We start from the raw sequence: 27989 nt of genomic DNA on the forward strand, positions 1-27989 counted from the left end.
GCTGTATCAAGTAGTAAAAAATGATTAATATGCCTACAGATAAGAGTTGACAGGGCACATACCTCACAGTCACAAGAAGAACAAAATGTGAAGATAAGGCATGGATATTTAATTCAGCTAAATCCAGGCTAGAAATAGTTTGTGTAGAAAGTGATGGCACTCTTGCATGTTATGGTTTTATTTTAATCATGTCTGAACTTTGAATATAGCAGCCAATTTAGTGAAGGTGATTGGCTTTAGAGGCTTGAGACCCTTTTTACCTGACTTGTGAGCCTTTTTTGCTTGATCATACTGTAGCTCACATGCACGGAGTTTCTGAATTTTGCATTATTATTTTTTTTGCTTTTCTTAGTAACTAAGTAACTTAGTTGGTTTGCCATTAAATATTTTCTAAAGGCAAAAATCATACAGGATTTAATTGTGATTGTCTACTTCAGAATATGCAATGAAACAATGCACCCATTTCACATTTAGGTAGTCAATCACTGTTGCTGCTAAAGAAAAGGACAAGCCGGAAGGCTTGCAATCTTAATAGATAATACACATGAGGAAAATGGAGGAAGGACAGAAAGACTATGCAATGTCAATTAAAACACTGCAGTTTCATAAGAATGGACTCTCATAAAAATAAATAAATGGAAGTGGTTATTGGCTTTTTAAAAAATGGGGAGAGGTGGAGGAGGAAACAAGTCTTAAGGGAAGCAATAGAAGTGTGATGGATAGCAGGGGACAGAGAATTCAAGGCACAAGCAAATGAGAATAGGAAAGTTGAATATTAGGAAGGAGAATTCAAAAAGAGCTTAATGTAAGTCTCATTGAACTCAGTGGGACCTATGTTTGAGCAGATATGCATAGAGTTGTGTTGTAAAAATCATGATCTGGTTTAGAACATACTGAAGAAGTGAAATGAAAGGTGAGCTCTTGAACTGGTGTAATATAAACTGCAACAATTGCAGCAGATGCTGGAAATGTTAAAGAACGGAAATACGATCAAGGCAAAGAGCAAACAGATACAAAATATGTGACAACCATTTTATTCCTGTAGTGAAAAGTAAAGCACTTCATTTGGGTGCAGTCCATGACCTCTGGCTCTGGGTAGCCCAGTTAACAACAGTCAAGCAGGGGTAGAGTCGTCCAAGTCTGGGTGTGTGTGTCTTACACCCCTTACTTTTTGGGGAGCCAGGTTCCAGCAGGGTGCTTATGTCCCCAGCATCCTACGAATCAATCGGCATGAAAGTGAAGTCTGCTGGCCACTGAGAAGAGTCTTCTAACTTGCTTCCTTGTCCTTTCCTGCTGATTGGAGCCAATCAGAATGACAGAAGGTGAGTCAGCATTCCCCTTTCATTCTGACTGAGTCCTAAGGATATCTGTTATGGGAGAAGGTGCACCTGGGAAGGACAGAAGAGTATGGAGACAGTAATAGAGATCAGGCAAGTAGGTGAAGGAGTTTGCAGAGGAGGAGGTTGGACAGAACTAGGATGAGATGTGATGAGAGAAAGTGGAAAAGGAATTGGTGTGGAGAGAACTTGGGCTGAAGAGGAGTGTCTCTGCTGAACATCCTTCTGTTTGTTTGTTTATAAGAATCCCAATCTCAACCCAGTAACAAAAAAGGGGGGAGGGGGAAGATGTGTGGTTTGTTCCAGTTCAAAGCCAGGAGTAGGGGAGAGAAAAAATATGTTCAAGGGTGCAGGAGAATGTGCCTGTGTGTGAGAGTGAGTGAGTGATGGTTTTTCAGCATTTAAAGATGAATCATGTAATGCATGGTAAGGTGACGTGCCAATGAATATGGTAACAATATATGTGGGTGTGTGATTGGGATCAGGCATTTCCATGGTTAAGTTTCCTCCTAAAACTTGTAAGCTCTGCCCAGATTCATTTACTCTGAGTCTTAGGGCTCATCTACATGGTGGTTTGGTGCTACTCACGTTTAGTGCTACTCACATCTCCTTTAAATTTGCATGGTTCACATGATGCTACTGGCAAACAGAAGCTATCTGGCAGTTTTCCCCCTGTAAGTCCATACTAACTCAATCCAATGGGGGGGGAAGTCTTTGCTCCATATCTCTAGTGCTTGCAGATGCTTTGCTGCAATGCCTTTAGGTGGGTGTGTCAATTGTTCCCCTCTCCACGCCCTCCTCCCTTCTTTCATTTTGTTTCCTGTAGGCTGACAAGCAACTTCCAGCTGCTGTCCTCTGTTCTGCTGGCCTTTTTTATGTTGCTGCAAATGGTGCCTTTATTTTCTTTTCCCTGTAGTGTTATGCTTTTTTCCTGCGCAAAAGCATAACACTGCTCCAACAAAGATTTGTATTTCAGCTGTATCCTATCAGGGAAAAGACAGATATTCACACTTCTGGGTGTTTTTTTAAAGGAAACTACTGCATCTGGTAGAACAGACTGAGCATGCAAAAGGAGTAGAAATGTGTAATTAAAGGGCAGGGCCACAAGGAAACATCAACTCCAGGAAATGGAGTTTTAGATCCCTTGGAGGCCCACTGTGAATTGTTTGCAAGGAACTTTGAGGGTAAAGTTGCTCACCTCCGTAGCAATCTTGATGCCCCATCTACATCTACTGTAGTACCCAGTGAGGTGCCAGTGCAATATCTGTTGCAGCTTCTTGGGATCGGTTTCAGTTGATGCAGCCTGAAGACATGGATAAGGCGTTTGCGACAATGCAGTAAGCAACTTGTCTTCTCAACCCTTGTTCTTCTTGGATTATTAAAGCTTGCTGAGGGGGTATGACAGAGTGGATCCAGGGTGTAGTCAAGGCATCATTGTGGGAGGGAGTGGTTCCAGCCACCCTGAAAGAAGCAGTGATCCAGCCATCCCTGAAAAAGCCTACCCTGGACCCATTGGTTTGTGACAACTACTGCCAGGTTGCAAATACCTCCTTAGGGAAGGTGATTTAGAGGGTTGTGGTGCAACAATTGCAAGTACTCTTGGATGAAACAGATTACCTTGACCCATTCCAGTCTGGGTTCAGGCCTGGTTACGGGACGGAATTGGCCTTGGGCACCCAGATGGATAACCTTTATCAGGAGAGGGAGAGGGGGAGTGCGACCCTGTTATTCTTCCTTGATCTCTGGATGGCTTTTGATACCATTGACCATGGTATCCTTCTGGGCCAACTTAGTGAGATGGCTATTGGAGACACTGTTTTACAGTGGTTCCAATCCTATCCCCAGAGTTGTTTTCAGATAAAAGCATTGGGTGATTGTCTTTTGGCCCCCTGGCAGTTGTGCTGTGGGGTACCACAGGGTACCATCTTGTCCACCATGCTGTTTAACATCTATATGAAGCCCTTGGGAGCAGTCACCAGGATATTTGGGGTGAGGTGTCAGCAGTATGCTGATGATACCCAGCTCTATTTCTCTAACATCTGAATCAGGAGAGGATGTGCAAGCCCTGGACTGTTGGCTGGACTCAGTGGTGGGTTGGATGAGGGCCAATAATTCCTCTGATTCCTACAGAGATGCTGTGAGTTGGTGGTTCCTGAATTCAGATAATTGGTCAGTTGCCTGCTTTGGATGGGGTCGTACTCCCTCTGAAAGAGCAGGTCTGTAGTCTGGGGGTGCTCCTGGATCCATCTTTGTTGCTAGAGGCCCAGGTGACCTCAGTGGCTAGAAGTGCCTTTTACCAGCTTTGGCTGGTAAGACACCTGTGGCCGTTTCTGGACCAGGATAGCCTGACCACTGTTGTCCGTGCACTTGTAAGCTCTAGGCTGGATAACTGCTATGTGGGGCAGCCCTTGAGGTTGGTCCAGAAGCTGCAGCTGGTGCAAAATGTGGTGGCGAGACTGCTCACTGGGGCAGGGTATCACCAACATGTCATCCCACTGCTGAAAGAATTGCACTGGCTACCTATTAGCTGCCAGGCTACATTCAAAGTGCTGGTTTTGGTGTATAAAGCCCTATACAGCTTGGGACCAGGAGAACTGAAAGACCACCTTACCCCTTATATACCCAGTTGATCACAGTGCTGTGCAGGTGAGAGCTTCCTGCAGATACCATCTTATCAGGAGGTCTGTTCCGCACAACATAAAAAGTGGACCTTTAGTGTAGTGGCACCTACCCTTTGGAATTCCCTCCCCTTCATATTAGACAGGCACCATCTCTGTTATCCTTTTGGCACCTACTGAAGACCTTCCTCTTTAAACAAGTAGAGACTTATCCCAGTCTGCATCTGTCTTAGAATTGGTTTTTGATATGTTTTTAAAGCTTTTATAAAAATGTGTTTTTAAAGCTTTTTTAAAAAACTATGTTTTTTAAAGATGTTTTGTTTTAGTATGTTTTTAAGGATGTTTTGCTGTAATGTATGTTAAATTTTGTTTTTATATTTTAGAGTGTTTTTTATGCTTTCTTTGCCACCCTGGGATCCTCCTGGGAGGAAGGGTGGGATATCAATCTAATAAATAAATAATAAATAAATAACAGAAAAGGAAACAGCAAGACTATTCCTCCCCAGAGGCATGCCTACTTGTGTGAATGGGAAAAAACAATTGGCAGCTAACTGAGCAAGAACAGTGGACGATGCAAAAATATTAAGAAGGTTGTTGTTGTTATGTGCCTTGGCGACCCTATGAATCAGCGACCTCCAAGAGCATCTGTCATGAACCACCCTGTTCAGATCTTGTAAGTTCAGGTCTGTGGCTTCCTTTATGCAATCAATCCATCTCTTGTTTGGCCTTCCTCTTTTTCTACTGCCTTCTGTTTTCCCCAGCATTATTGTCTTTTCTAGTGAATCCTGTTGTCTCATTATGTGTCCAAAGTATGATAACCTTAGTTTCAACATTTTAGCTTCTGGTTTAATTTGATCTAACACCCAATTATGTGTCTTTTTTGCAGTCCATGGTATGCGCAAAGCTCTCCTCCAGCACCACATTTCAAATGAGTTGATTTTTCTCTTTTTCACTGTCCAACTTTCACATCCATACATAGAGATCGGGAATACCATGGTGTGAATGATCCTGACTTTGGTGTTCAGTGATACATCTTTGCATTTGAGGATCTTTCTAGTTCTCCCACAGGTGCCCTACCCAGTCCTAGCCTTCTTCTGATTTCTTGACTATTGTCTCCATTTTGGTTAATGACTGTGCCGAAGTATTGATAATCTTTGACAAGTTCAATGTCCTCATTGTCAACTGTAAAGTTACATAAATCTTCTGTTGTCATTACTTTAGTCTTCTTGACATTCAGCTGCAGTCCTGGTTTTGTGCTTTCCTCTTTAACTTTCATCAGCATTCGTTTCAAATCATTACTGGTTTCTGCTAAGAGTAAGGTATCATCTGCATATCTTAAATTATTGATGTTTCTCCCTCCAATTTTCACACCTCCTTCATCTTGGTCCAATCCCGCTTGCCATATGATATGTTCCGCGTACAGATTAAATAAATAGGGTGATAAAATACACCTGTCTCACACCCTTTCTGATGTGGAACCAATCGGTTTCTCCATATTCTGTCCTTACAGTAGCCTCTTGTCCAGAGTATAGGTTGCACATCAGGAAAATCAGATGCTGTGGCACCCCCATTTCTTTTAAAGTATTCCATAGTTTTTCATGATCTACATAGTCAAACGCTTTGCTGTAGTCTATAAAGCACAGGGTGATTTTCTTCTGAAATTCCTTGCTCCGTTCCATTATCCAACGTATGTTTGCAATATGATCTCTGGTACCTCTTCCCTTTCTAAATCCAGCTTGGACGTCTGGCATTTCTCGCTCCATATACGGTAAGAGCCTTTGTTGTAGAATCTTGAGCATTACCTTACTTGCATGGGATATTAAGGCAGTAGTTTGATAATTACTGCATTCTCTTGGATCCCCTTTCTTTGGAAGTGGGATATATATTGAACGCTTCCAGTTTGTGAGCCATAGTTTAGTTTTCCATATTTCTTCACAAATTCTTGTCAAAATTTGGACAGATTCAGTCTCAGTAGCTTGTAGCAACTCTATTGGTATGCCGTGTATTCCTGGTGATTTGTTTCTTCCAAGAATTTTAAGAGCAGCTTTCACCTCACATTCTAAAATTTCTGGTTCTTCATCATTTGGTTCCTCCATGAATGAATCTGTCATCCTGTCATCTCTTTTATAGAGTTCTTCAGTGTATTGCTTCCATCTTCCTTTTATTTCATCTCGGTCAGTCAGTGTGTTTCCCTGTTTATTATTCAACATCCCTACTCGTGGTTTAAATTTCCCTTTCATTTCTCTAATCTTTTGGAATAGGGCTCTTGTTCTTCCCATTTTGTTGTCCTTTTCTATTTCTATACAATAACTATTGTAATAGTTTTCTTTGTCCCTACGTATTAGTTGTTGTATAGTTGCATTTAGGGTTCTGACCGTGTTTCTATCTCCTTTTGCTTTTGCTTTCCTTCTCTCTTTAACCATTTTAAGAGTTTCTTCAGTCATCCATTGAGGTATTTCTCTCTTTTTAACAAGAGGTATTTTTTTTTTGCATTCTTCCCTGATCATGAGTCTGAGTTCATTCCATAGCACTTCTGGTTCTCTGTCAACTAAGTTTAAAGCCTCAAACCTGTTCCTTATTTGATTTTTATATGCTTCTGGGATGCTATTTAAATTGTATTTTGGCATTATGAGTGCTTTGTTGTTCGTCTTTAGCTTTACTCTGATTTTCGATACGATCAGTTCATCATCTGTACCGCAGTCTGCTCCTGGTCTTGTTTTTGCAGTATGGAACTTCTTCATCTTCTGCTACCAATTATATAATCAATTTGATTCCTATATTGACCATTTGGTGATGTTCACGTGTACAGTTATCTTTTTGGTTGCTCAAAATTGTGTTTGCAAGAAACAAATCATTGGCTTCACAGAATTCAATAAGTCTTTCTCCTGCTTCATTTCTGTCTCCTAAGCCCCATTTCCCCATAATTCCTAGTTCTTCTCTGTTCCTTACTTTTGCATTCCAGTCCCCCATGATTATCAGCACATCTTGTTTTCATGTGTGATCAATTTCCTCCTATACCTCTGTGTAAAATCTCTCCTATTCCTCTTCTTCCGCATTTCCCGTTGGAGCGTAGACTTGGATGATGGTTATGTTGATAGGTTTCCCATTTAATCTCATTGATATCACTCGCTCAGATCTTGCATTGTAGCTCCTAATTGCTTTTGGTACATCACTTCTCACTATTAAAGAAACCCCATTTCTTCTTAATTTCTCATTTCCTGCATAAAATATGTTGTAGTTGCCTGATTAAAAATGTCCCTTTCCCGTCCATTTTAATTCACTCATGCCAAGTTTTGTAATGTTGAAACATTCCATTTCTTGCTTGATAATTTCTAACTTTCCCTGGTTCATGCTTCTCACATTCCATGTTCCTATTGTGTGCGTTGCACAACTCCGGATTGTCCTTTTGCATCTGTGCGCATCAGCCTCTGGGGTTCCTTTCGGCTTTGACCAAGCTGTGTCATTAGTCACAGTGCTACTCGTACTTGTCCTTTGTTCTTTCCCAGTAGCTCGGTGAGTGCCTTCTGACCTGGGGGTCTCATCTTGCAGCACTATCTCGTGTTGCATTTTGGATACTCTGTTCCTAGGGTTTTTGTGGTAAGAGGTATTCAGAGGTGGGTTACCATTGCCTTCCTCTGAGTTTGGATGCATCTTAGTCTGGTGTCTCAGCTTTGACCATTCCGCCTTGGGTGACTCTGCTAGGAGTCTAGCCTCTTGGTCTAGACTCCTGATGGCATTGCTCTCAGCTTCTTCAATACTCTCAAACCCCCTCACCACGTGAAGGTGTGCATCCTAAAGGGGGGGATTAAGAAGGAAAATGCAATGTATTTCTTATGAAGAAATGCTCCCATGTAGATGAGCCCTTAGTATGGTAGCCAAGAAGGGAAACTCAGCAAATGAAGTTCCTTACTTTACAGCATGATTATCATGAAGATGAAACACTGCCCAAATGTCTTTTTCTTGGTATGTGTGGAAGATGGGAGTGATACAGGGAGATTGGATAATGGGGTGGAAAAAGCATTTCCTACATCCTAGAATGTGGCAAATTTCAAAAGGTTGCGAATTTCAAAAGGTTACAAATTCCAGTGCAAAATAATTGGCCTGCTTAGAGAGTATGAATTTCTTCATTTACGAAAAAGAGGCTTTGTCCTAACCCAACAACAAAAAAGCTCCCAGAGAAAAAGAGTGGGGGCAGGGAGCCATTATTGCTTGTAGGGCTTTCTGAGTGGGTATGCAGGCCCCAATGAGTGTCAATTGCAAGGAAGCCTTTATTAGTTCCTACTTCAAAAAGCAAAAACAAATTGTGGAGAGTGATAATTCTGTAATTGAAGAAGAGACAGTGAATCATGATGATAGCATCCCATCTACATCATGAAGCTATTTGGTAGCATCAGGAGATAAATGTGTAAACACTGACCTCAGTAACTGAAACATTTTCTGACAGTGAGAAAGGACCGTCAAATGGTGACAGTGATAGAGAAGAAGAAAGCAGTATTGAGGCCTGCCCAGATAATCTTAGAAGGGGGCATCCTGTGAGGGTGTGTGGCTGTGATTATTATAAAGGGACCCTGCACTTCTGAATTTGCCACTAAACTAACTGCTGACAAAGACTCCATGGGAAATGCAATAGTTTGTGCACACTATAACCTACCTCCATATGCATGCGACAGCTGGACAGCCATCTGTCAGGAATGCTTTGATTTGGATTCCTGCATTGAGCAGGGGGTTGGACTTGATGGCCTTGTAGGCCCCTTCCAACTCTATTATTCTAAGATCTATGATCTATGCAGTCTGACCAGCATGATAATGCAGTGATTTTTGCTAGTATTTGATGATTGCCATGGAGTATTAAAATGAAAAAATGAGTCAAGTGGCATGATAAGTGGACTGTCATGAAGGAGACAGACAGGAGACTCAACCCTAAAAGCTTTCTCATATCCACAATTCCTCTTGTGGACTTGGACATTCTGCAGAGTTTGTTCCTCCTGTTCTCATATCTAAGTTTACTTACCTTTCATAGGATCATGAGACAGCATACTATTTGTTGCTATCCTTCTTCCTTAACTGTCCCTCTATGTACATTGAAGTTGCTTTTTAGTTGAGTGATTCCTGCAAGGTTGAGGTAAAGTTTTAATCCAGCCACAAAGATGTGGGCTGACTGAGCGGGACTCAGCTATGAAATTGGCACCTGCCAGGATAGGAAGATCTCATTCAATTGGAAGGACGCACACAACTGAGTTAATTGAAAGTTATCTCAGCTGTGCTAGAGCTGTTTATGGGAAAGGACCTTTCCTGTGGCTAAGGTAACATTTAAAGAATTCCTAAAATTTAAAGAGCCAATGCCTGCAAAAAACTGGGGCTGTTTGCCTTGGCTGCAAGTTCCCACTAAAGAACATATGTGTGCAGCCAAATTCAGCTGACAAGCAAGGGACTAAATCCTGTTTTGCCGGCAAGGATCTGTTCAGGCAAGCAAGGCAGGATTTTATCCTGCCTTCTGATTGAGAGATGGGCATGGTTTGTGGAAAATTGCCTTGGTTACCAAATTGGACTCCTTGGGTAGACCAAAGGTTCTCCACCCCAGCCCTAAAGAAAGGCTACTCGTATTCATTAATAAGAGTGAATGTATAAGGCAGTCAAAAGGTTTATTTGAATTTTCTTCTTTCTTTTTCTTCTTTAAAAGTTCTTAAAACAGAGGGGATTTCAATAAGTGATGTAAAAATGGGGAGAGGGAGGGAGGAATGACTTGTATTGACATGAAAAGGAAAAGCAGAAACCAGAAGCTTCAAAGAACTATCTGTGTAAAAGTCAAAGCATAAAAACTACAAACCGTACAGTAAATGAAAGGATTGATGGGATTATTGAAAGAAGCTCAAGACACTCTAGAAATGTGGTGTAAATGGAACAAAAGGAGATAATGAATGTCAGAACATTGTTCTTAAAGGCTTTTGGGGCCAGTCAGTTGTAGAGGAACTATAGACCCTTTTGGGGCTACATGTGGGAAATATCCAAAGAATGAGGAAGTAAACAAAAGCTGGATTTTAATAAAATCTAATTTTAAGTTTTGTATTGGTTTTGTTTATTTGCAAATTGCCTCAGGCCAAGCAACAGATATAAAGATAATATATTGGCATATGCACAAAAACAACAACATAGGATTGCTCAAAAACACGTCAAAGCAGTGCAAAAATAAAGTGTGTTTATCTAGACTATTGTAGAAATGATCCATGCACAATATAGAGAGAGCACAATATATTATACATCTTTAAATTTTGGCTCTAAATGTTGCATTAAAAATCAGAATAACTGCTGAATAAAGCACATAAACACTAACATTCCACAAAGTCCATTCATAAGTAAATAAATCATTAGCTCTTCAAAGAAAAAACACCTTTTTTCAAAAAATGAAATAAAATATCTTTTGTAAAAAAATGTAATTAAGGATATCAGTGAGATTAAATGGAAAACCTATTAACATAAACATCATCCAAGTCTACGCTCCAACGGAAATACAGAAGAAGAGGAATTGGAGAGATTTTGCACAGAAGTACAGGAAGAAATTGATCATACACCAAAACAAGATGTGGAAAGGGCGTGAGACAGGGGTGTATTTTATTCCTATTTGTTTAATCTATATACAGAACATATTATAAAGAAAGTGGGATTGAACCAAGATGGAGGTGTGAAAATTGGAGGGAGAAATATCAGTAATTTAAGATATGCAGACGAGACCATACTACTAGCAGAAACCAGTCATGATTTGAAGTGAATGCTGTTGAAAAAGTTCAAGAGGAAAGCACAAAAGCAGGACTACAGGTGAACATCAAGAAGACTAAAGTAATGACAACAGAAGATTTATGTAACTTTAAAGTTGATAATGAGGACACTGAACTCGTCAAGGATTATCAATACCTTGGCACAGTCATTAACCAAAATTTTATTTATTTATTGTATTTATATACTGCCCCATAGCCGAAGCTCTCTGGGCGGTTTACAGCAACTAAAAACATTAAAAACAAATATACAAATTTAAAACACATCTTCTAAAAACAATTTAAACACAATTAAAAAAAATTAAAACAATTTAAAAACACATGCTAAAATGCCTGGGAGAAGAGGAAAGACTTGACCTGGCACCGAAAATATAATAGTGATGGCACCAGGTGCACCTCATCAAGAAGATCATTCCATAATTTGGGGGCCACCACTGAGAAGGCCCTCTTCCTTGTTGCCACCGAGCTTCCCTCGGAGTAGTTACCCAGAGGAGGGCCTTAGATGTTGAGCGTAGTGTATGGGTGGGTTCGTATCGGATGAGGCATTCCATCAGGTATTGTGGTCCCAAGCCATGTAAGGCTTTATAGGTTAAAACCAGCACCTTGAATTGAGCTCGGAAACATACAGGCAGCCAATGCAAGCGGGCCAGAATTTGTTTTATATGTTCAGACTGTCTGGTCCCTGTTACCAATCTGGCTGCTGCATTTTGCACAAGCTGCAGTTTCCGAACCATCTTCAAAGGTAGCCCCATGTAGAGTGCATTGCAGTAATCTAAAATAGAGACAATAGTTAAGAAATTAGAAGAAGGCTAGGACTGGTGAGGGCAAATATTTGGGTGTTAGGAGAAATTAAATCAGAATTATCATTAAAAGCTAAAAAGATGAAACTGAGGTTTTCATACTTTGGATACATAATGAGAAGACGTGATTCACTAGAAAAGACAATAATGCTGGGAAAAACAGAAGGGAGCAGAAAAAAGAGGAAGCCCAAACAAGAGATGGATTGATTCCATAAAGGAAGCCACAGACCTGAACTTACAAGATCTGAACAGGGTAGTTTATAACAGATGCTGCTGTAGGTCACTGGTTCATAGGGTCGCCATAAGTCGTAATTGACTTGAAGGCACATAACAACAACAAGAAGACATGGTACAAAAACAAGTGAAACCGTGTCCTGCTTGCCTGTTGTCATTGTGAGAGCCTGTATTTTGTTAGCCTTGAGGCCCTTTCACATGTGGATACATAAAAACAGAAGAACAGCCTGCTGGATCAGGCCAGTGGCACATCTAGTCCAATGTCCTGTTCTCACTGTGGTTATGAGATACTCATCTCTTAATTATTCAGAAATAGGCAAAAAGCCTTTGTGGTTTATCAAACTTTAAAGAGGAAAATTGGGCAACAAATGCACCAGGGGTGTAGGAGACCTGAGCTCCTCTCTGAGATATTGTACTGCCCTTGTTGTTATATGCCTTCAAGTTGATTACGACTTATGGCAACCCTATGAATCAGCAACCTCCAATAGCATCTGTTGTGAACCACCCTGTTCAGATCTTGTAAGTTTAGGTCTGTGGCTTTCTTTATAGAATCAATCTATCTCTTGGTTGGCCTTCCTCTTTTTCTACTCCCTTCTGTTTTTCCCAGCATTATTGTCCTTTATAGTGAATCATGTACTGCCCTAGAAATTTGTATAAATGCAAACCCAATTTGAATTGGTCTTTCACAGTCCAATCCACTTCCTGTGTAGCTTGGAAGAATTTGGTAACATGTCCTCCTGAGGATATGATGAATGGTGGCAACACCTGCAATTAGGACTACATCTCAAAAGATGGAAAATTACATTTTTTATGTTTGTTGATTTTCTCCTTTGTTTGCTTCTTTCCTGTATTACTACTGTTTCCACAGAGAATATAACCTAGAAAATTATATTTCTCTCATTATTCATCCAAGAAATCTGTGTCAAACTGATTTTTATTAATTTATATTGGTCAATATCATATGATGGTGAAGACAGCCTTTTGTGTTTCATACTGAAGGTTATGCTCTATTTCTAATTTGGTGCATTAACAGTTGAATCTGAAACTGCAGTTTGATGTAAAGTCAGACTGATAAGTTGCTACGTAAGCAATGAATCTAGCTGTTGGAAAAAACAAGCTTGGCTTGCCCAAGATGCATGTGTTTAGCTTGCTATGCTTGAACCACTCCACTTAAGAAAAAGTGGGCATGGTCAATTAAAAACAGAGCACATCTAGAAATTTGGTACAATATGTTTCACTTCAGTCATCCTATTCCTCTCAGATGAGCTACAATCCGTAGAAGAGGGCCTAACTGTTTAACCACTCTGGCCACTGGAGCTCTCTCAGGGGAATAGGAGTCTCCTAACAACTCTCAGCACCCTTCACAAACTACGCTTCCCAGGATTCTTTAGGGGAAGCCATGGCTGTCAAAAGTGAAATAAAGGTCTGGCGTGCATGTGGCTACCTGGTTATCCAAGCCAAACAGCTGTGAGTCTGGTGTTTAGAGCCCTGAAAGTTAGTTCTTACCGAGCATGCCCACATTTATCATTGACTCCAATGCTAAATTTCTTAAATGAATTAAAAATCAGTCAGGCATTTTTTTAACTCTTAAATTGCAGATCATGAAGGTCAGAGTATGGGGCAAGATCATTAATAGGATTACATGTACTCTGTGAACATGGTTGATTTTTACTTAATTTCAACAAATTATGAGATAACTGACAGAAAAAAGTCGAACAGGGGTCTGGATTTTTCCCCTCTTGTTTTACACTTTGAACTCTCTATTCTCTCTGGATGTTTTGTGTACTGCCATGGAAACTTAAGGGTGTTGTTAAGCAAGTGTTACTGAGTTCAGGACTATACGTTTTGTAAGTTTTTGTTTTGAAATGAGCTTGTGGGAAGCAGCAGAATGGCATGGGGGTATTTTCAATTTAACATTGCAAAATACGAAAAATCCATGCTGACTTTAATATATAGCTACTCATGGCTGTATAATACAGGTAGCAAAGCAGAGCAGTCTGAGTAGCTGCTGTGCTCTTACAAGGAAGGTTTTAACATTCCCCCTTTGAGAGGCAGGCTCCACACTTTAAGGTGCAAAGGGTTGGTGTCAGAAGGAACTGTAGCCTGTTTTTTCAAGCATAAGTGGAATCAGTTTCTACTTGCACATAGCAGTCGTGAGTGGGGTTGAATCTCATCCACATTACACAGTGCCCATGCTTTTGAAAACACAACTTTTCACCATTGAAGAGTGTTGCAGTTGAGGTGATATTTAGTGATTATGAAATCTCAGTTTGTCGCTTCAAAAAAGTTCCATGTTTTAATTACGAAAACTATGAAGAATGCAGTAACAGCTGCTGAAATCTATCTAGTTCATACAAAGGGAACTGAATGCAATAAAATCAGTGCTGTGGAAACTGGATCCTAAAACAACTATTTCAAACCTGATAAATTATCCTAACCTCTGATGTGGTGATTTCTTCCTACTAGCGATTTTATGTTTATTTTCAGAGCACTTTAGAAGTATTTCTTGGAAGAAGTTTTGAGTGCTTCTTTTTCAGAATGCTTGCTGCTCCTTATCTCTAATAATGGCAATTCTGGCACACTGGAAAATGTCTAGTATTACATTTATTGTAAGACCATGTATGGTGGGGGGGGGGGAAATGTGGTGACCATCATTCAGTTGCAAAGCAGAATATTGTATGTCTCACATACTGTCTATTATAATTATTTCCTTAGGTTTTCCTTCAGTCTTTTTTGTAGGTTGCATACGTCTGATTCAGCACAGTAGAATCCATTATGGCTCTGACTTTACTTTTTTCCCTTATGTCAACAGTGGCAATTAAGATCCATCCTGTCCTTTTGGGTGTTGGCAAGTGGAGCCTTGGTTTTTGGGACTGGCAGTGAAGTATTGTCAATGTCACTATTCAGCTTTGGAACTGTCTTCTCTTCTGTTTTCATCAAAGGAAGTATTCAGTGAGTTATATTTATTTTCCTCTACATTTATCCTGATTTGAATGCTGTTTATTCTGCCTAGTTCATATTATTTTTATTTTTTTGGTACCTTATTGCTCTTTTTTGTTTTATATATGTTTGTACTTGTATTGTTGAGCATCATTTGGTAGAAAGGCTAGATTCAAATTTAACAAATTGATAATAAAAATATTCATTCACATTTTGGGATAGGTATTCATTAGTGATTAAGTATGTAAAGGAAGACAGGGTTGAAGTTGTAACTCATTCCGGACAAATTCAGTTTAGAGAAGAAATCAACCTTTTGATGATTCTTAGCATACATCTCTTTGGGATTTTCCTGGTTTCTTCCATTACTCACCATGATGCCTTTTAGCAAAATTACAGCATAACATAGTACTTGCTTGCTTGAAATTGTTTTTAATGTATTTCTCCCCCATCTTTTACGGATGACACTTGGATTCTTGAAAATATCACCACACCCAAGCTGTTGTAGTCTTGAGTCATTGACAGATCATTGGAAAGTCTGTTTTTAGTAGTATATAGAAACCATTTTACCCCTATGAAGTTACACAGGACTAATAGCTCCCTGTCAGCCCTCTACTGGAGGGGGGGCAGCCCCAGATGTGATGGAACTGTCCTAGAGCTCAGGGCTTTTGGTAAGAGTTTTTTTTAAGTAATCTTGCATATAAAAGCTGCTATCATTGCCCCAGATCCCACGCTAGCATTGTTTTCTGTAACAGAGGTGATACAGAGACATTTGTTTCATAAAGAGATTGTTTACTTTGCTAGCTGCAGCCCAACTAGAAGGGACCAAGCACTGAAAAATGCAGGCAAAGTTCTCAGTTCAGGAATGGTTCCACACAATTTGGAAGATTGTGCTCTAAGAGCAACTAACCCATGTTGGGAACAGCCAAATATGCGGCCCTGGACTCCTTCTGGAAGGAAGGTCAGAATATAAATAAATAAATAAATAAATAAATAAACAAACAGATAAATAAATAAATAAATAAATAAATAAATATGTATATGTGTGTAGCTCTCTGTGTGCATGTGTACCACACCAGCAATGAAAACTTATGAAGTGCCCTTTGGAATTCCTTTCATTTTAAGAAGCCTTAAGGAGATAACTGCTTCCTAAGTAGTCTCCCGCAGATATTATTCAGTTTTTAGTAACTATGCTAGTCATTCACACAAAATATAAAGTCTGCTCCCACCCACCCCAACTAATAATGCACACTGTATCCTACAATAAAGACTTGCACTAAAAGAGAGAGCAGTGTTAGGTCAAAACTAAAATCCTGAGCTGTCCGCTTGACCTTACTCACCTCACGTTCACCCCAAGAAGAGTGTGGAGCTGAGTCACATGAACCCGCTGCCAGAGACCCAGGCAATAATGACAACAAAGAACCTTTGGCAAAGGGGACCCAAACCTGTCCAGCAAGATGCCTTTCAGAAATTGGGAACCCCATTTATTGAAAGGGGTTCAGATTATATACCCTCAAGGAGGGGCTACAGGTCAGGGGGATGAACCTCATACAGCATAAAAAAATGCCATGGTGGCATAAAGGTCAAGAAAGGGGGGAAGGAGAACAGGGGAGATGAGCGGATTTGCTGGGGGCATGCTGCCCCTTGGTAAATCAGTTTTTGCAGACTGCTACAGCCTTGAGACAAAGGCTGGAGCCAGAGAGCTCAAAATAAGCAGGAAGAGAACACTAAAACAAAGACAGAGTACAAAACAAATGCAAAACATATTCTTGTGGGGACAAAGGTTTTCATCCTGTGGCACATATCTGTTAAAGCTCAATGAGCATATGAAAAGGTGAGTCCAGCTTGCAATCTGAACCAAAGTTCTTCCTGCAAAGTTCTCTGGGATGGGGGTCAGGTTAGGGGCAAATAAACTGAAATTAGTTTTATTTCAACCATAATTCATTTTAACTCAACAGCAGGAAAAGCGGAAAGAAAATTCAAAGTAGACAAATCATCAATAGTTTAATGTCCACACTGCTAGATTAAAGATGAATCTGTGGTGTGTGTAATCTGCAACTGATATAATTCTGAAGTAGTACTCCTTTTTATGCCCCTGGAAATTGTCCAAGTGATGCCATCCTGTACATAAATCATTTTAAAAAATAGGAAGAGTTATTCCCTGCATTCTCTGTTCACAATCTTGGTACACAAATGCACTTTTATTTCCAGCATTTAGTGGGTAGTAGTTACTTATCACACTGTGATAATTGTACTTGGTTGGCAGAAACTTTTAAAAGTGGCATTTAAAAGGAAATAGTGCAAATAAAATGCACAAATATAGCACATATACACACAAAAGTGTGCTTATTTAAGTAAATGTTTTCCAATTCCTTGTTCCCAATCTTCTAAGTACCAAATGCCAGTAGATAATAGCATGCTGGTTAAACACCAAAGATATGATTCAGTACGTAGGGACAAAGATAACTATTACAATAGTTATTGCATAGAAATAGAAGAGGAAAACAAAAAGGGAAGAACAAGAGCCCTATTCCAAAAGATTAGAGAAATGAAAGGGACATTTAAACCAAGAGTAGTAAACCAAGAGAATAATCAACAGGGGAACACACTGACTGACCGAGATGAAATAAAAGGAAGACGGAAGCAATACAGTGAAGAACTCTATAAAAGAGATGCCAGGATGCCAGGCTCATTCTTGGAGGAACCGTATGATGAAGAACCAGAAATTTTAGAATGCGAGGTGAAAGCTGCTCTTAAAATACTTGGAAGAAACAAAGCACCAGGAACAGATGGCATACCAATAGAGTTGCTACAAGCTACTGAGACTGAATCTGTCCACATTTTGACAAAAAATCTGTCAAGAAATATGGAAAACTAAACAATGGCCCACAGACTGGAAGTGTTCCATATACATCCCAATTCCAAAGAAAGGGGATCCCAGGGAATGCAGTAATTACCAAACTATTGCCTTAATATCCCATGCAAGTAAAGTAATGCTCAAGATTCTACAACAAAGGCTCTTACCATATATGGAGCGAGAAATGCCAGACATCCAAGCTGCATTTAGAAAGGGAAGAGGTACCAGAGATCATATCGCAAACATATGTTGGATAATGGAACGGAGCAAGGAATTTCAGAAGAAAATCACCCTGTGCTTTATGGATTACAGCAAAGCCTTTGACTGTGTAGATCATGAAAAAGTATGGAATACTTTAAAAGAAATCGGGGTGCCACAGCATCTGATTTTCCTGATGTGCAACCTATACTCTGGACAAGAGGCTACTGTAAGGACAGAATATGGAGAAACTGATTGGTTCCCCATCGGAAAGGGTGTGAGACAGGGGTGTATTTTGTCACCCTATTTATTTAATCTATATGCAGAACATATCATACAGAAAGCAGGATTGGACCAAGATGACGAAGTTGTGAAAATTGGAGGGAGAAATATCAATAATTTAAGATATGCAGACGATACCATACTACTAGCAGAGACCAGTAATTATTTGAAACGAATGCTGATGACTTTAAAGGAAAGCACAAAAGCAGAACTACAGCTGAACGTCAAAAAGACTAAATGACATCAGAAGATTTATGTAACTTTACAGTTGACAATGAGGACATTGAACTTGTCAAGGATTATCAATACCTTGGCACAGTCATTAACCAAAATGGAGACAATAGTCAAGAAATCAGAAGAAGGCTAGGACTGGGTAGGGCAGCTGTGAGAGAACTAGAAAAGGTTGCCAAGTGCAAAGATGTATCATTGAACACTAAAGTCAGGATCATTCAGACCATGGTATTCCCTATCGCTATGTATGGATGTGAAAGTTGGACAGTGAAAAAAGCTGATAAGAGAAAAATCAACTCATTTGAAATGTGGTGTTGGAGAAGAGCTTTACGGATACCATGGACTGCAAAAAATACAAATAATTGGATGTTAGAACAAATTAAACCAGAACTATCACTAGAAGCTAAAATGATGAAACTGAGGTTATCATACTTTGGACACATAATGAGAAGACATGATTCATTAGAAAAGATAATAATACTTGGAAAAACAGAAGGGAGTAGAAAAAGAGGAAGGCCAAACAAGAGATGGATTGATTGCATAAAGGAAGCCACAGACCTGAACTTACAAGATCTGAGCAGGGTGGTTCATGACAGATGCTCTTGCAGGTCACTGATTCATAGGGTCGCCATAAGTCGTAGTTGACTTGGAGGCACATAACAACAACAACAACAACAAATACGCAGAACGTATCATACGGAAAGCAGGATTGGACCAAGATGAAGGAGGTGTGAAAATTGGAGGGAGAAATATCAATAATTTAAGATATGCAGACAATACCATACTAGTAGCAGAAACCAGTAATGATTTAAAACGAATGCTGATGAAAGTTAAAGAGAAAAGCACAAAAGCAGGACTACAGCTGAACGTCAAAAAGACTAAAGTAATGACAACAGAAGATTTATGTAACTTTAAAGAGCCAGTGTGGTGTAGTGGTTAAGGTGTTGGACTACGTCCTGGGAGACCAGGGTTTGAATCCCCCCACAGCCATGAAGCTCCCTGGGTGACCTTGGGCTAGTCACTACCTCTCAGCCCCAGAGGAAGGCAATGTTAAACCCCCTCTGGATACTGCTTACCATGAAAACCCTATTCATAGGGTCGTCATAAGTCGGAATTGACGAAGGCAGTACATTCCCATTTTCAAAGTTGACAATGAGGACATTGAACTTGTCATGGATTATCAATACCTTGGCACAGTCATTAACCAAAATGGAGACAATAGTCAAGAAATCAGAAGGCTGGGACTGGGGAGGGCAGCTATGAGAGAACTAGAAAAGGTCCTCAAATGCAAAGATGTATCACTGAACACTAATGTCAGGATCATTCAGACCATGGTATTCCTGATCTCTATGGATGTGAAAGTTGGACAGTGAAAAAAGCGTATAAGAGAAAAATCAACATTTGAAATGTGGTGTTGGAGGAGAGCTTTACGCATACCACGGACTGTGAAAAAGACAAATAATTGGGTGTTACAACAAATTAAACCAGAACTATCATTAGAAGCTAAAATGATGAAACTGAGGTTCTCATACTTTGGACACATAATAAGAAGACATGATTCACTAGAAAAGACAATAATGCTGGGAAAAACAGAAGGGAGGAGAAAAAGGGGAAGGCCAAACAAGTGATGGATTGATTCCATAAAGGAAGCCACAGACCTGAACTTACAAGATCTGAACAGGGTAGTTTATAACAGATGCTGCTGTAGGTCACTGGTTCATAGGGTCGCCATAAGTTGTAGTCGACTTGAAGGCACATAACAGCAACAAATATGTGTATGTATATATTGGATCTGAGATCCAATATAATCTCTATTATCATTGTTTAACAGCAGCTCCTCACTGAATACCCTCAAACTGCTGCTAAGCAGACTTGGATGCCTAGGCAGTTATTTTGCATAAATGAAGTTGTGGATTTATATAAATCCTATGGTTTATTACTATGGTTTCAAACAAACATACAGAGTGCCAACTTTCAGAAATCAGACTTTTTTAAAAAAAACAACCAAACAAACATATGGTTTATTATATTATTTTTTATCAAGTGCTTAAGTAAAAGCAGTGGCTGAAAACTTGTCAGTTGGTAGCTAACTGTAATCATATCTTTTCTCAGTGGTGGCCCCTGAATTATGGAACAATCTCCCTGATGAGGTACGCCTGGCGCCAACATTGTTGTCTTTTCGGCGCCAGGTTAAGACCTACCTCTTCTCCCAGGCATTCTAGCATTTTAGCATTTTAGCATTTCAGTATTGTAGCATTTAGCATTTTAGTATTTTTAGTATTTCAGTATTTTAGTTTAGTATAGGTTTATTTGGAAATTTTAATGAGTTATGTTTTAAATTGATTAATGTGTGGTTTTAAATTGTATGTTGATATTTTGATGTTGTGAACCGCCCAGAGAGCTTCGGCTATGGGGCGGTATAAAAATTTAATAAATAAATATAAATAAATGCAGAGAAACTGAAGCTCACAACATTATTATTTTTCTGGAGAGCTTAGAATTCAGAAGGCTGAAGTCAAGGCATACATTGTCCTCCCCACCGCCCAAGCTGCATCCGTGTTCCTAATGGAGAAATAACCGTTCATAAAAAGGGTGTTATTTCTTCATCTGATGTTTAACTGGCATTTTAACAAACTATTAAGTGGCTTTGAGTGTTAACATTTTGAATGCTTGTTGGCATGCCACTAATTATCTCACATCTGGCATTGAAAATATTAAATTTTGAGAATCAGAATAATTTTTGTATCTCAAATAGGAGCAACATTACAGGGGGAAAATGGAGATCAGTGTCATCAAATGTCAAGGAGGGTATTGCCCGTCTCAGGAAGGGTGGCAGGGTGGCACCTTTTTAAAAATAATTCAGGGAGGTCTAAAGATCACCCATACCAAATGGCTTGCTTTTATCACAAAGTGCAAGGTTAGGTCAGTTTTTGGCTCTTAACCTGCTCACCCCCTTCCCTCTTGCATTATCAGCTCTTAAGAAAGTTTTGTTCTCTGTTTCATCCCTGGAGGATTCCTGAGCTTTCACAAGATGCTTGCAAGGGAGATAAATATGTTGAACAAAAATATGTTTCTTTATGTTTCACTCCAATGAATTCTCCTAAATGACACAGGAAATGATACAGATTTCATTCTCTTTTCAAATGATCCAGTAACTCACAAATGTGATAACATCACACATTACTTCTCTACAGTTGGCATCTAGCTTACATCTCCTTACACATCTTTGCTGTCTATATATTTCATAAGTGACAGAACTGTAACTGTGGAACACACATAAGCAGGGTGGATGAATTGGGATTCCTTCTGAGTCATTTAGCAGAAAATGTCTGTTCTCACATCTCATACCTGGCTACTCTCATCATAGTCTTTCGAGAGTCTGTGTGCTCTTTTGACTTATACCCTTAATGCTTCCTTTGTCAGTTTCCCCACATGAATGGATCGTTCAACCTGGTCATTACAGTCAAACCCAGATTCTATTTAATGGAGCCAGCTTCATCCCTCAGATCTTTAGCACAAAACTCAATTCTTTCATGTGTTAAAGCAAGCTTGTGAATTGAGCAGACTAAGAAGCAGCAGAGCCTGGTAATACCAAAAGCCTGTTGGGGCTAGGATCAAGCCGGGAAAACATGAAGGCTACTGGAAACAAATGTCCACCTTTAAAAGATTAAACACAGCTCCGATTTCTCTTGGAGTTTCCTAAAAGATGGAACGTGGTCAGTTAAAGTAAAGCAATAAGTAAGCAAGGTAGTGGCAATGACTCTCGACAATTATTTGGAAGAGAGTTCTCAGTAGTCTGAAGCAACATGGAAAAGTTTTGGATTGATTTCTCAGGGCCAAACCATATGTTGTGCTTACTGTGTAGTGCACAGCTGAATCTCTATTTTTTCTTCAATTAATTTCATGCATATGGACATTGCTGTTGGGAGCACAACATACAGGGATGGGAGGTTTATCCTGTTCATCCCCAGATGTGATCAGCACAAAAATCTCATCTCTCTCCACCCTCCCCCCTACCTTGGTATAGCTACAAGAGTTTTTTAACACCAATTGGAACATTTTTCTAAACTTTGTAGTCATGGGGAGATTTTTATCTCAATTGCAGCTGGGGAGGAAACCTTGCTTAATTAATTTAAAAAATTGAGATGTGTATTTAATGTAATGTGCGGTTTGGCTGAAGCTAAGGGATTAGTGAATTTTACATTGCAGGTTGGATCCAGAGTACGTTCATCATATTCAGTTCCATTGGAAATCAATGGGACAAGTTAGTCATTATGACTAATTTAAGTCCCATTGATTTCAGTGGGTACTGTTAACTATCTTAGGGCCAAATGACACATTACAATTAATCAGCTGGTTTGTGCATTACACTAAGCCAAAGCACAGATTAATGAGAATGTGTGTGCAAATTTGCAGCCTCTGGGAAAGGAAATCACAACATCTTTGCTTCTCCCTCATCCTACTGCTGCATTACTACACTAAGCTAAGCCATGGTTTGTCTTACCATGAATTAGTTTTCTGAGACAAACTACAAGCTGTAAACCATAGGGCAAACCTTAGTTACAGCTTGTGGTTAATTTAGAGATTGCTAAACCACAAGCCTGGGTTCAGGCAACATGCTAAGCCAAACCATGGCTTAATGCAAAGCAGCACAGCAGCAGAATGACAGGGGAGGAGTATAGCAGCTGCAATTTCCTCTCTAGGAATGTGCAGACTCACATGTGACATGTGAACAAAGGTGATGCGTAGCACATAGCCACTTCTTCCATTTTATTAATTACAGGCAGGCAGGAGGGAGGACAATTCTTTCCAGGAATGGAGTATACTAGTATCCTGCCTCCCACCCAAACCATAATGGCAGAAGCTTGTACGAGGAAGTAAGGAGGAGATTTTTTTATTGAAGCAAAGTCACAATACAAACTCAGCAGCAGGCAGAGAGTTATAGTAGATCCAACTAGGAGATGGGATGGTGGGGCCAGCCACGCTGGGAGCAGAAGGCAAAGTTCAAGAGTTCAAGAATAGAGAAAGAAGTTCAAAACTGCACAGACACTTCGGGATTGACTCAACAAATTCCCACAGCCTCCCACCAAGTTTTTAAATTTGAGTTGTGGCATGCTTACTTACGAGACTCCTGTGCCCTGTAGGAATGTTGAGCTTGCAGGCATGCACTACATCTAGAGCCCGCCTCTCCTTCTGACTCCTGTTCATCCAGCTCAAGCAGTGGGTCAAGTGCTCCCCCTAGATCCCAAGGATGCTCACCTCTCCAGGGAAGAGAAGGAAGAGCTGGGCTCCTATCTCTCCATCCAGAGTGGGGATGAGGGAAGACCTCCCTCTGCCATCCCCCGTTCCAGTGTCTCAGTGTCCCCCATCCAGTCTTCCTCTTCTCCCTCCTCATCTTCCTCCACCGCCTGCCAACCCAAGCCTCAGGCCTCATGAAAAGTAGGAAGGAGGCTCTTGTCTTCCCTCCCCAGCACAATTTGAACTGAAATCACCTCCTATGTGACTAGCACACTTAGAAAAAGCTTCACACTGGTGCCAATGGGAAGGTTTTTCTATGTTTGCTAGCTATGCTGGGGGTGGGTTGGTAGGTAGATGATTTTAGTTCTCATCACACTGGAGAGGGAAGAAATAAGCTTTCCCTTCCTATGTGCTGCATTCCCAGTAAGGACTGTACACTTGTTACCAAAACTAAGGAATCAAAACGCTTCACAGTAAACAGAACATGTAGTTAGATCCTTAGGCTGTGAACACCCTAGTCACCAGAGCAAAGCATTAACCACACCTGGAGAGCGAATGGGTTGATCTGCCAATCAGTTGCAAAATCTCTTTCAAGCTGAAAATGCACTCAAGCTGCTCCCACCAGGTTTTACAGTAAAAAGGGATGGGGCTTGTCTAGCATCATGTGCACCTGTTTCCAGAAGAGAGAGGTGGATATTCACTGGGACTACCAGAACAGTGAGTGTGTTTCTACTCTTAAGTCTCGATCCAACCCCTGTGTTTTTGAATTTGTAATTAATATTTCTTGCCACATAATGAGAGTAAGTTCAGCAAGACTAATTAGTAATCTACCCCCTCCCCACACACAAGCCCTAGAGTCATCCAAGGACCACTACCATTTAGCATGCAAAACATTTTATATTAGAGCCACATAGGTAGGCAAATGTCTAGGAATGGGAGTGTTGCTATTTGAAAATAATAATAAACTTGTGTCTGGAAAGGAAAATAAAGTGAACAGGAAGTCTTCTTTGTCATGTGGCATGTATGTACCTCCTTGCTCAGTTGATACTGGAATAACTACAAGGTATTCACCTCACAATCTGTAGAGAAAACTGTCGGTTTCATGAGGGTGAACAAAGGAAAGATATAAATAAATGCCTAATTGGGTTACTTTGATGTGCTGTATGTGGGGCTACCTTTGAAGATAGCTTGGAAGCTGCAACTAGTCCAGGATATGGTTGCCAGACTGCTGGGTGGCACAACCAGATGGGACCACAGAAACCAGTCCTGAAGAATATACACGACTTGCCTATATGCTTCCAAGCTCAATTCAGAGTGATAATATGAACACATAATGCCTTGAACAAGTTGGGGCCAAAATAGCTGAAGGACCACCCTTTCTCTACCAACCTGCTAATGTATTAAGGTCAACCAGGAAGGCCCTTTATTAGGGATGTACTAGAATTACTTCCAATTTGGTACCAAATATTCCAATAATTTGCTTTTATCAATAATTGAGGATCAGATTTTAATGTCATGAATTTCCATGGCTATTTTTGAAAGCGGACTTGGGAAAAAAAGATCTGCCTCTAAAACATTGATTTCCTTTAAAAATATAAATATTAATATCAATGTTTTTTCCGAGCCAAACAAAAACACAAATCGGTAAAAGCAGTGACTAGAGGATTCAGAACAAACTTGAATTGATGCCAGCCTGTTTGGTTGACAGAATGCTTTTGAACTGGCACTGGCCAATGGATCCCATCCCTACCGTTTATGTGGCTCCACAGCCAGGGAACGTGTATGATGTTGTGGTGTGAGAAAGGGCCTTTGCCATAGTGGTACCCCACCTTCGAAACACCCTCAGAGATGCATCTGGCACTGACCTTATTTGAGTTTTGGTGCCACTTAAAGACACATCTTTTCATCCAGGCTTTTGGAAAAAGTTATATATGTATATGACCAGTAGTTGTTCATGTGTTTCACTTCCTGTATTGCTAGATACTGTAATATGGATTGTTGTAAAATGGTTGTTTTAGGCTTTAAAAACTGGTTTATGGTAGACATTTGGCATCTTGATGTAACCTGGCCTGGGGTCAGTCTGATGAATGTTGGGTTTATAAATACAAATACAAATAAATAAAATGAATTCATCACACTGAGTAAATGTTTCCAAGTATTTTTTTTAAAAGCATGAATTTTGATTCAGTTAATTCATGTCCACATTATAATTTACAGTTATTAAGACATAATGCAAGGTCCAATGTATTTTAATATAATTTCCAAGGAATAATTCCTGTGTGTGGGCATGCATGAAATATTACCCACTATAATATATAAAAAAGTTTAAATTGAAGCAGTTAATTTTGTTGAATGCCAGATAGTTCATCAGCTAAAGCATTTTTAATTGGTTGGCAACTCTCGTATTCACACTTCTGTGTGCTTAAGTGTAAACAAATGTAAAGTTTATAAGAGTGGCTTATTTAACCTTTCAAATAGGCAATTTCTTCATCTATCGTGACATGATATTTTAGAGTAACACACTCAGTTATCCATTTCGTAAAATCTAGTGTGAAAAGTGAATATCCATAGTAGTAATTTTGAATGACTGGCAGAGCAGTCTAAACCCCAGTCAGCCATGCTGGATAGGATTTGGATGAGGTGGAGGTGTCCTCCACCCAGCTCTGCCTGGCTGTGATAAACTCCACCACCACGGAGCTCTTGACTGTGCCCATCTAAACAGCAGGTAGGCAGAAGCTATTGCTGTTAGAATCCGTGAACCAAATTTTTTTGGAGCTGGGCCAGCTGAGGATTCACTGGATTCTGACCCAGTCCCAGCTATTGGCAATAGGTCTGACCTCAGCTTTTCTGTTGTGCCAGTCTGGGGTTGGTGCAGCAAAATACTAGGATTTTCCTGCCCCCACCTAGTTGGCACAACTAGTTGGGCTACAGATGTGATAGCTACTCCATTCAGCCCCACTGCTGCTGACCAGCAGTTTGATTTCCTCCCTAAAAGTCCTAACTTGGAGAATCATGATGTTGCCTGTGATATCATATGTGTGACATATTTTTCCTAGGAAAAAATATAATTAGTTCACACATATATGGATTTGAAATAGTCTGGACTACCTTATTCTAGTGAATGCACAGGATTGAGGGTTCACATGAGTTCCCTTTTAACCTTGTGGTCCTGCAGAACTCCACTTGCCAAACACTGTGCTCACCTAAACACTCGAGTAGATCAAAAGAGAAAAATCCCACCAAAGGTTCTGTTAGGACTAGGGATCTCAGCAAAATAATGGGGTCTTCACAGAAGAATAACTAATCATGTTTATTTCATACACGCTTAACTCTTAGTTACATAGGTTACATACATTCTTGACTCTAGCCAGTGAACAGAATTAAATTCTCAAGATAAAGTGATATAATGGAATATGTCAGGCTGTTACACAAAGCCTGACAATTAAACATTTGTTAGCCTAAGTTGAGCTGTAAAGCATGTAATGATATAGTCATATAAGTCCAGACATCCTGAGTTTCTGTTGTGCCAGTCTGAAGCTGGTGCAGCAAAATACTGGGATTTTCCTGCCCCCACCATCTGCCCTGGTTGACGAAACAAGTGAGGCTACAGATGTGGCAGCCACTCCATTAAGTCCCACTGCTGCTGGCCAGGAGTTTGATTTCCTCCCTAAAAGAGCTAACTTGGAGAATGATGATGTTCCCTGTGGCATCATATGTAAGGCGATGTTAGGAAAAGAAGTAGGCAAAATTATCATCAATTCACACATATATGGATTGAAACAACAAACATTAACATAATTTAAAACTTTTGTTCAGTTTTATACCAATAAATGTAATGGCAAACAACTGTTCTGGCATTAGAGTATTAAGAAAGTAGGAAAGATCCTGAAGCAAGGGTTCCCAGCCTCTCCCAAGCTACATGTCTATGTGGCAAAACTTCACGGCTACACGCACAATATGTTGCAAGACTGATTAGATCACTTAGAACAGAGACATGGCAAGAGGGAGTAAAAAGAGATCATTCTTATAAATGGCCCATCAGGAAAAAAATTGCGTTTTTTTTTCTAAATGGTCCTGTTCTCAAGGATTTTATTGATTAATCAGTGGAGGTTTATGAGGTAGACACATAAAAAATATGGCATACATTATGGTGAAAGCCCACAGAACTGGATATTGTTCACATTAATTGGTGAATGCTGACAGTTGTCTACACCAAATAAGTGAGACATTATTAGCACTACCAGATGAATGTCAGTTTTGAATGTTGGTCTTCATTGAAAATAGAATATATATCTAAAGTATAGCTTAAGCTAGATGGTTCAAGCTGCTTTTAAAGCATTCAGATAACCAGACATTTAGATAAAGGAGTAATTTTCATTGAGGGCAATATTGATATCAATTCCATGGGGAAGATTTGTTTGTTTGTTCCAACAGTATGGTGTGTGGCAATGTGAGCAACAGCAGCCACCAGCCAATTGCTTCTCTAG

The 27989-nt window shown here is 39.9% G+C and overlaps 1 protein-coding gene across 7 annotated transcripts in view; it reads left to right on the forward strand.

Moving 5' to 3' along the window:
- The window catches only part of SNTG1 (syntrophin gamma 1), a 468099-nt gene that overhangs the window by 156610 nt on the left and 283500 nt on the right, over positions 1–27989 (forward strand). For all 7 annotated transcript variants that reach the window (XM_061598525.1, XM_061598581.1, XM_061598554.1 and 4 more), the window contains exon 2: positions 14572–14711. The gene's annotated coding sequence lies outside the window, so the exon portion shown is untranslated. The remainder of the gene's footprint in view (positions 1–14571; positions 14712–27989) is intronic.

The sequence above is a fragment of the Rhineura floridana genome, chromosome 1 (assembly GCF_030035675.1).
Source record: "Rhineura floridana isolate rRhiFlo1 chromosome 1, rRhiFlo1.hap2, whole genome shotgun sequence".
Classification (NCBI taxonomy): Eukaryota; Metazoa; Chordata; class Lepidosauria; order Squamata; family Rhineuridae; genus Rhineura; species Rhineura floridana.